The sequence below is a fragment of the Nannospalax galili genome, unplaced genomic scaffold (genome assembly GCF_000622305.1).
Source record: "Nannospalax galili isolate Female #2095 unplaced genomic scaffold, S.galili_v1.0 scaffold312, whole genome shotgun sequence".
Lineage (NCBI taxonomy): Eukaryota > Metazoa > Chordata > Mammalia > Rodentia > Spalacidae > Nannospalax > Nannospalax galili.
Genome location: NW_008335967.1, coordinates 751,375 through 760,793, shown reverse-complemented (window position 1 = coordinate 760,793; position 9,419 = coordinate 751,375).

Sequence of the window (9,419 nt, the reverse complement as noted above, 5' to 3'; positions counted from 1 at the left end):
TATATATAAACAATTCTCTCTAATATTGTGCCTCAGGACCTTAGAACATTTTCTTTGCACTGGGATTTTTTTCTATGTTTAATGTTTTATTCATTCTGTGAGAACTTCATAGATGCATACAATTTTGATCATGTCCACTCTTATTCCTTTCCTCCAAACTCTCACTGAACCATCCTCCCCAAATGTTCCCCTACCAATTTCATGCCTCCTCTTCTTCCTCCTCCTCCTTATAACCTATTGAGTTCAATCAGTGCTGGCCATATGTGCATGGGTATGGGGCCATCCACTGGAGCATAGGGAACCTACTAGGGCCACACCCCTGAGAAAAATAACTCTCTTCCAGTAGCTATCAACTGCCAATAACTCCTCAGCTAGGGGTGGGTTTTGTATGCCTTCCCCCACCATGCTGGAATGTTGACTGGCTGGATCTTGTGCAGGTCTTGTGCTGATCACCATAGCTACTGTGAGTTCATGAGTGGCCTGCCACGTTTAGGAGACACTGTTCTGCAGCAGTCCCCTCTCACTTCTGGCTCCTACAATCTTCCTGGCCTCTCTTCTAGAATTTGAGGGGATCCAGTCTATTATGGCAGGGAAGGCACAATGGTAGGAATGGGAGGAGGCAGGTCACATTACAGCTACAGCCAGGAAGCAAAGAGATAGAGAGATGAATGCTGTTGCTCAGCTCAATTTCTCCTTTGTATTCAGTCTAAGACACCCCCCCTTTCCCTGTTCATGGAATGGTACCATTCACATTTAGGTGGGTCTTCCCACATCATTCTAGAAACTCCCAGATAAGTCCAGAGCTTTGTTTCTAGGGGTGACTCTAAATCCCATCAATCAGATTAACCCTCACATTACTGTTATCCCACATAATTCCAAAAACAAGGTGAGATGAAGAGCAATTAAAATAAAAAAGAAATTGGTATTTCTAGAAAATATGGAATGGCATAGTAATATGAATGGCTAAAAGGAAAGCTATTGCTTTGCCCACCGTTTTAATCTAAAAATTCAACAGCTTGATTTAGAATTCAAGGTGTTTAATGAACTCAGGAGCTATTAAAAGTGATATTTGACCTGCATCCTTTAGATGGTCTATTTCACTATCTTTCTTAAGTGTCAAAATTTGTATTCTGTGATATTTTTTAAATTACTATAAGATTTATTTCAAACAAATAGTGCAGAGTGTCAATTAATAAAAAACATGAGTTTCATTTCAGAGTAGCTGTGTATAATTTTGTATTGCATATTTTAATGCTCTTGATGATAAAATGTGTACAGATTTATGAGCCTCCTAATGAAGATGAACTAACCGCTTTGCAGTACAGGGTCATAATAATTTTATTTCCATTTTTAATCTAAAAATCTCAGTTTGAAAAAAGATTTTTAAAAACCATCAACCTTTATCTTTCTTGATGAAATTGGGTAAAGCCTGAAGAAAATAATTGAGGAAACAGTTAAAAATGGCTTAGTTGTACTGATCCAAATGATCTTACTTTGCTATCGAGGTTCTTTTTCCATTTCCATTACCTGTCATCAAGAAGAAGAGAAATATGGTTCCTATAAATTATGTTGCAGAGCACTTGCAGTAGAAAAATGGCAGCCATTATTTTATCAAATTACTTTTTATCTACAGGACGCTCTCCTTGCTGCCATGGTATTGTAAATTAGGTGGTAATGTTTGAAAAAGAGAGTTGCTGCTTCGTTTCTAATCTCTACTTGTATCACTGACAAAATAACTTTGTCTTTTAAGTAAATCTCATAAGGGGCCCATTGATCCTCCGCAGGCTAGCTTACTGCCTTGTTTGGTGCAGATACATTCTCATGATAAAAGTCAGGCTGAAGGAAGGTTTACTTCATTAGTATTATGGAACTCTGGGTTAGCCATATTGTTAACTTGAAGAATGGTCAACTAAACATAGGATACCTATGTCTCTTGATATTCAAGCATCCAACTGACTTTACATCTGTGGATTAAAATGCTAAATTCTGGCTTGATAGTTTTTCATAAATATTATTTAACTGTGAGTAGAGGTGTGGGTTTGGTGGGAAAAAAAATTCCAATACTTGTTCAGAGCTTATGGTGAATTAGGTGTTTTATCTTGTTCAATGTTTACAACTCCCTGCCTCATAGATATCCACTAGCTGTCTTACTACATTCTTGTTTTAGATAAGCAACCTTTTTCCAAGGCCAAATCATATAGCTTCAAAGAGGCAGAATCAGGTCTTCTTAGATGCTAAAGTTCTGTTTTTATACCACCTATCTTAGTCACTTTGCACTGCAAAAAAAACAAAGCAATATAGACCAAGAGGCCAAAACAACTGAAACTTATTCCCCAGAGTTCTGGGGGTGACAGGGTACCAGTGGAGTCAGATTTTAGCACCCCTTTTCTGGGTAGCAGATTATTATTTTCCTGTTGTATCATCACATGGTGAATGAAGGACAAAGGGAGCTCTTTGAGGTCTCTGCTTTAATGGTGCCATTCTCATTCACGAGACGTCTACCCTCATGACCTAATGACCTGCCAAAGACCTACTCTTCTAATGCTACCATATTGAGGGTTAGGATTTTGACATATTATTGGGAATTAAGTTCATTGTTCCATCCAAAATCATCTTCACACATTTTTTGCATATTGGGAACTGTAGGAAAGGTGAGGATAATTATATTTTCAGTTCAGAGCTGAACTTATCTTTAAGAAAGTTTAATGCTTATGGTAAATGGTGATATTTGAAAATAGTTTTAGGAACAAAAGTTCTTTTTTAAGGTACTGAAAACCTATATGGGCAAACAACTCAAAGGGAACCCATTTATTTCTTCATAAAATGGAATACTTACTTGATTTTACTATTTCAAATCCTTTTCTAAGTCGAAATTGCTTTGATTCTGTAATGGTGAAAGATTACTATTAGCTTAAAGGAAAGGAGAAAGTAGTTTCAGGGGAACATATGAATTGAAGGCAAGGTTAAAATCAGAGGCTGTGGAAATACTATCTTTAGGAATTTTTAAAATGTGAAGGACCTACTGGCTTAGAGTGCCCCAAAGGTGAAAAACTGTACATCAACAACTTATCATTTATTCCACATACACAATTCTGTGCCTTTCCTGTATACAAAACATGATGGGGATGTGCAAGAGGTAGTCACCCTCTTCAAGGGGATGTGGATCTATTGGAGGAGATAGATGTGTAAATGTTGACATGAGATAGTACAGTGTTTGCACAGTAGTGATTTTTGACCCATTGAAGTTGACCAAGGAAAATTTAGAAACTCAAAGGTGAGTTAGAATATCTCTTTTTGTGTTATTTCTTTCAACCATATGAAAAGTATGGGTAGTCTAAAGCCATGCTTCCAACATGCCCTTGATCTCTCATCCTCGTTTCTCATACATTCCCAATTTTATGCCTTTTGAGTTTTCCAAGACCCTCCAAGTGATGCCCCTGCACTTCTTGTGCCCTTCTCCCTTCCCTCCCATCATCTCTGTGTACTGATTCAAAAAGAAAAAAAATACAGCACAGCTAGTCTAGCAGGGAAAGCCAGTCTCTGGGGTCAGAAAGGAAAAGGATCCTACTGGTGAGCACAGAAAGCTCCTGCAGCGGCCTGCAATAGCTGTAGTGTGGTTTGTAGACCCGCTTCCCTTATTTTCAGTGTAGAATTTCATTCTATGAGGTCATACTCGAGATGATTGTAGGGTTTGAACAATCTGGCAAGAGTCACAAAGCTAGATTGACCCTCGGACTAAAGCTACAGTAGCCCTAGGACTGGCCTTCAGACTCCATCATGACCGTGGTCAAAGGGATTTTGTCCAGGATGTGCCCATGCCCTAAGCTCAACCATTAAGTGGCCCTTCAGGAAACTGGGTCAATCTTTTTTCCTTTGTGTTCACAAGCTATTAAGGTCATTCAGTATGGAACTGTTAGCATGGATTTCCTTAGGTGGATGCTATAAGCATCCTGAAGGATAAAGTTGACTGAGGAGGAGAGCAGAAGGAGAAAGTGAACCAATATACTGTTGGCAACCTAGGCTCTAGGCCCAGCAGTATCTGAAACAGATACATCTCTGTATTTTCTAGTTGCATAGCATAAACTATTAAATGCCATCTCTCTCCCTTTAGCTAGTACATGGAGTTGCAGAGTCCTGGGAATGCACAGCCTTGGTTGTGTTTGCAGGAAACTGCGTTTATTAACAACTGCTGTTCAGTTTCACCCATCCCGGGTCATCCATCCTTTCCTTGCAGACTCAGCAGGCAAGCTGCTAGCCTAGAGTACCAACAGCTCTTCATTACCCAAGGTCCCACCCTGCCTGCTTTATTAGGACAGCTTGGTTGACAGTTCGGTGTCCCCTCACTCCTTTCCTTCTTTTGGGGGTGTACACATCTCAGAGGCTTCTCTATAGTGGCTGCAGTACAGACCCTGTTTGAGTTCACCTCAGCCACTTCTTCAAAACCTTGGAACTGAGGTTGCCTATCTTTCCAAAGAGCAAACTGGGATTTTTGGTATTTGATTTCCTTTCTTTCATGATTCATGTTTTATCTCCTTAATTAAAGAATAAAGAAAACATAGCTTCCCAGTACCAGGCCTCTACTGGGAGGACTTTAGAAATGGCCTAGAGGCTGAGGTGGTGCATGTCAGCAACAGCAAGACCTTTAATATTTAGGGACTTCAACTCAGGCTTGGCCACACCAAGAAAACACCGAATGCTTCTCACTCACTGTTTTTCCAGTTTCATTTGCCCTAGATGGGTAGAACTGGTGTACCTTCAAAATGTCCCCCAAAGATGGATTAGCCTGATCCATCTTCACTTCTGCACAGCAGCACTCTGTTCAGCACACACCCTATGCCACCTTCCCTGACCCTGGAGGAGGACAGCCTGCAATGGACCCATGAAGAAAGGCCCTTAGTGTCCTGCCTTTGGAAGCCTGAGTATAGGCCTTCCCTCCAGCTTCCTACAGCTTGATGCTTTTGCCCTGGACCACTTACTTGCCAGGCCATTCGGGGCTGTTTGCTTTCCCTGATGCTGAGCTAGTTGGAGAAATGTCAACTCAGGCCCTGGTGCTTTCTCAGCTGTTGCAGAAAAGAAAACACCAATCTGCTAGCTGTGTGGATTGGAATCACTAGGAAGATAAACTGAGTAAGGCAAACGGGAGCGAGCTCTACCTAGAAGCAGGAAGACAGCTGGATGCTGGGGTTTATTTACTTACCATTTCTTAAAACTATACAATTCACCCATTTCAAGTGGACAATCCAGGAAGTGAGGGTGTTGGTCAGTCCTAGAGGACACCTGTAACCTGTATGAGGCTCTGGTTTCAACCCCCAGACACCGACAGCAAAGAGGATTTTTCACTATATTTAGAATTGTGTGACTGTCAGTGCAAACAATTTTAGGACATTTTCATCACCCACTAAAGAAATGCCTTGCTTCAGTTGGGTGTGGTGGCACAAGGCTGTAATCCCAGGTCTGTGGACATGGAGGCAGGAGGATCAAGAGGTAAAAGCCAGCCTGAGCTACATAGTGAAAACTTGTCTCAAAATATAACTGTGTGGAGACAAGAAATGCTCTCTCTCTCTCTCTCTCTCTCTCTCTCTCTCTCTCTGTTTCTGTCTCTCTTCTGTGAATGGAATACATAGTTTTAAAAAAATAAAAGAATGTGAGGAAAACCCCTTTTGACATGATAAAACAGGAAACAAAGGCTGTTCTGAGGAATTATGTTGGATATGTAGGTCCCCTGGGAATGTGTGAGGAATAATTATGTCATTTCCACTTATGATCCACTGTAACTTACAAATTAAGAGACTTAGTTTTAAACAAAGACTACTGGGTGGCTCTGGAGAACACCCTGACAATTGCTGGATGTTCTAGTTTGCTTTCAATTGCTGTGATAAAACACTGTGACCAATACCAACTTGGGGAGGAAAGGCTTTATTTGGCTTACATCTCCTGGAACAGTTCATCAGGGAGCCCAAGGTAGGAACTCAGGGCAGGAATCTGGAGGCAGGAGCTGAAGCACAGGCTATGGAGGAATGCTGCTTACTGGCTTGCTCCCCTGGCCCATGCTCAGTGCTTTCTTATACAATACAGAACAACCTGGCCAGGGGGTGGTGCTGGCCCACAGTGGCCTGAATCCTCCCACAATCACTCAAAAATCAAGAAAATACTCCACAGATATGGCCACAGGCCAATCCAATGGAAGTAATTTCCCAGTTGAGGCTCCCTCCACCCACGTATGTCACAGTTGACCCCTTTTCACTTGACACACACACATCACTATGAAACCACAACTTCTCCATTTCTTGTCACCAAGATATGATTTTAACAATATTGCAACATAAGATTGTACAACCTTAAAAGTCCCAACAGTCCTTAAAAAATCCAAGCACTTAAAAATTCATAGTCTCAGGCTGGGCGTAGTGGTACATGCCTTTAATCCCAGCACTTGGGAGGCAGAGACAGGTGAATCTTTGTGAGTTCGAGGCCAGCCTGGTCTACATAGTGAGTTCCAAGACAGCTGGGGCTACAGGGAGACCCTGTCTCAAAAAGCCAAAAAAAAAAAAAAAAAAAAAAAATCATAGTCTCTTGGCTGTGAACTCTTGTAAAGTCCAAAACAAGTACTGTCTTATTTCAGAAAGGAAGAATTGGGCACACTTAAGCAAAACCTAAGTCCAGTAAAGTAGCTCAAGGCTGGACATCTGAGATTCACTCAGAGTCTTCTGGGCTCTGAAGGGTTTTGGCAGCTCCACTTCTCTGACTCTGCCATCCGCAATATACACAGCTCATCTCTCAGCTCAATTCTGCACCTGTTGCTCCCTTTGGTAGTTGTCTCATGGTCCTGGTATCTCCAAAAAAGTTGGGTCTCCACTGAAACTAAGGCTACATTTTCAGCACTGCCTCTTCTGCAAAGCCTCAGATTCTCTCCATGACTCCTTCAATACTGGAGCCTTCACTGCAACTGAGGCTGCACTTTCACCAATGGCCTTTTCTGGCCTCTCAGGGTGCCAAGCCTTAGCTGCTCTCTGTGATCCCTTCATACTTTGAACACCAGAACCATAAAGGAGATTTTTACACATTACCAAGACCTGCTTCCAGTTTGAGATGGAGGCTTGGGCCCCTTTTGGACCATAGCTTCTGTGATGACCCTGAGGAAATACCTCCTAGAAGATTTTGCCACAGTGAAGCTGGTCTCTTGTTACTTACAGCAGATTGTTCAGCCCCAGCTAACCAGCATCAATTGTCCCAGTAAAGCAAAGTTTTCACTTCAGTGGTTCTGGGAGCTTCTTAATCACAGCTGATTCTTCAGTCCCAGCCGACCGGAACCCACAGATTCTCAATTCAAGATATCACAAACATCCCTGATCATCTCCACTTCCCTTTAAAGCTTCACAAGCCAGGCATCCATCATCCACAGCTCTTTCAGCATAACTGTTCCAAGTTCCACAGCAACAAACTCTAAGCTCTCAATGGCTTTTCCAGCCCAAAGTTCCAAATGCTTCCATAATCCTCCCCAAAACACCAAGGTCAGGTCTGTCATAGCAGTATCCCACTCTCGGTACCACAATCTGTATTAGTCAAGGTTCTCTATAAAGAAACAGAACCAGTAGAATGAAATATATATATATATATTTATATTAAGCTTCCAAGATAGAGTCTGAGTAGTCCAACAATGGCTGTACCACCCTGGAGAAGCTGAAAATCTGGCAATTGCTCAGTCCACAAGGCTGGATGTCTCAGTAATCCCAATCTGGCGCTAAAGGCCTGACTGATTCCAGGGGATCTTCTAGTCTTCAGTCTACAATGGAATCCGAAGAAGTTGGTCACAGCAGCAAGATGAACTTACAAATGAGAGAGAAGGCAAGGGGCAAAAAAAGAAGGAGCTCCCTGCTGCCATGGCCTTTTATACAGGCTGCCCTCAGAAGATAACACCCATATTTAGGGTTGGTCTTCTAGCTTCAAATGATCCAATCAAGAAGGTCTCTCATTTCAGTTAAACCAAGATCCAGTCAAGTTGTTACCCAGGATTAGCCATCACATTGGAGAAGCCAGATTAAGACGTACACGTCCTCACTTCCAGCTTCCCAGGACCACTCACAGAGTGTCACATCCAAGACTCACTAGTTTTTTTGGCTAGAGCTTATTGTCTCAGACTTTACAGGGTTTGGTATTGGAGAAAATTTGGGTTACTTTTTGAAAAAGTAATGAAGTGGGGCTGGAGAGATGGCTCAGCAGATAAGAGCACTGACTGCTCTTGCAGAGGACCGAAGTTTGATTCCCAGAATCCACATGGTGGCTAACAGTCGTCTGTAACTCCAGTTCCAGGGATCCGACAGCCTCTTCTAACCTCAGCTGACATTGCATGACATGGGTGCACTTACATATGTGCAGGCAATACACTCATACACATAAAATAAAAATAATAAATAAAAAGAAAAAGTAATGAAGCATAATTTTTCTTGTTAAAGATTTATTATATATAGACCACCATAAAAATAGGATTAGAAATTTTTGGACTCCAAAGGTTTATTTTAGAATTTCCAGTGGCCCAAACTTATGAGATGATGCAGGCAGACAAATTAATCACTTTCCTTTGCATTGACATTTGGTAACGATTTTGACATATGACTACAATCATTCTCTATGGTGTAGTTATCTTGTTTTAGGGCATTGGGATGCAATTATGTATATATGTTAGTTTTTGTGTATTTGAGTCTATCAGAAGTCCCTAGAACAGAAACTTGCATGTTTCTCTAATGAAGCATGCCTCTGCCTCTTATCTATTTTTACTATTTATGGTATTCTCAGATTATGACTTAAGGGTCTTTTTCAAAACCCTGAAAAAGCCATGACTTTTTCATTTCTGGTTATCATTATCTGTCTCAGTGGTTCCAGCACCTGTGTAATACATTACAGCAGTTACCATGGTCGTGTCCCTTGGGATCCAGTCTTGCCTGTAGACTCATGCAGTGCCTTGAAGCCATCATGCTGGTATAAAATCTACCTCCTCTCAGTACTTGAAATTGACTTTATCTTTTAAAAAGAACCTAGGTGTCTAGCTATGTTGCAGTGAGAATCAATTTACAGTTAGATACTATCTCAGATCACTATATAGATATCATCAATTTATTAGATGTGTAAAGTTTGTTCTTTGGTTGAAAAGATAATTCCGTCTATTATTATTGTTATCATCGTCATTATTATTAATATGTATGCATATGTGTGATGTGGGTAAGTACATGTGTATGCTTGTGTGTATGTGCATGTGAAGGCCTGAGGTTGATGCCAGTGACTTTCCTCAATTGCTTTTCACTCTCTCCACTTTTATTTAACTTTTTATTATAACATTTTAATGAATGAATGAATGAATTATTTTTTAATTGGATTTTTGCAATTTTTGTTCTATATAATTTGATTAGTTTATTGACCTTTCTTCC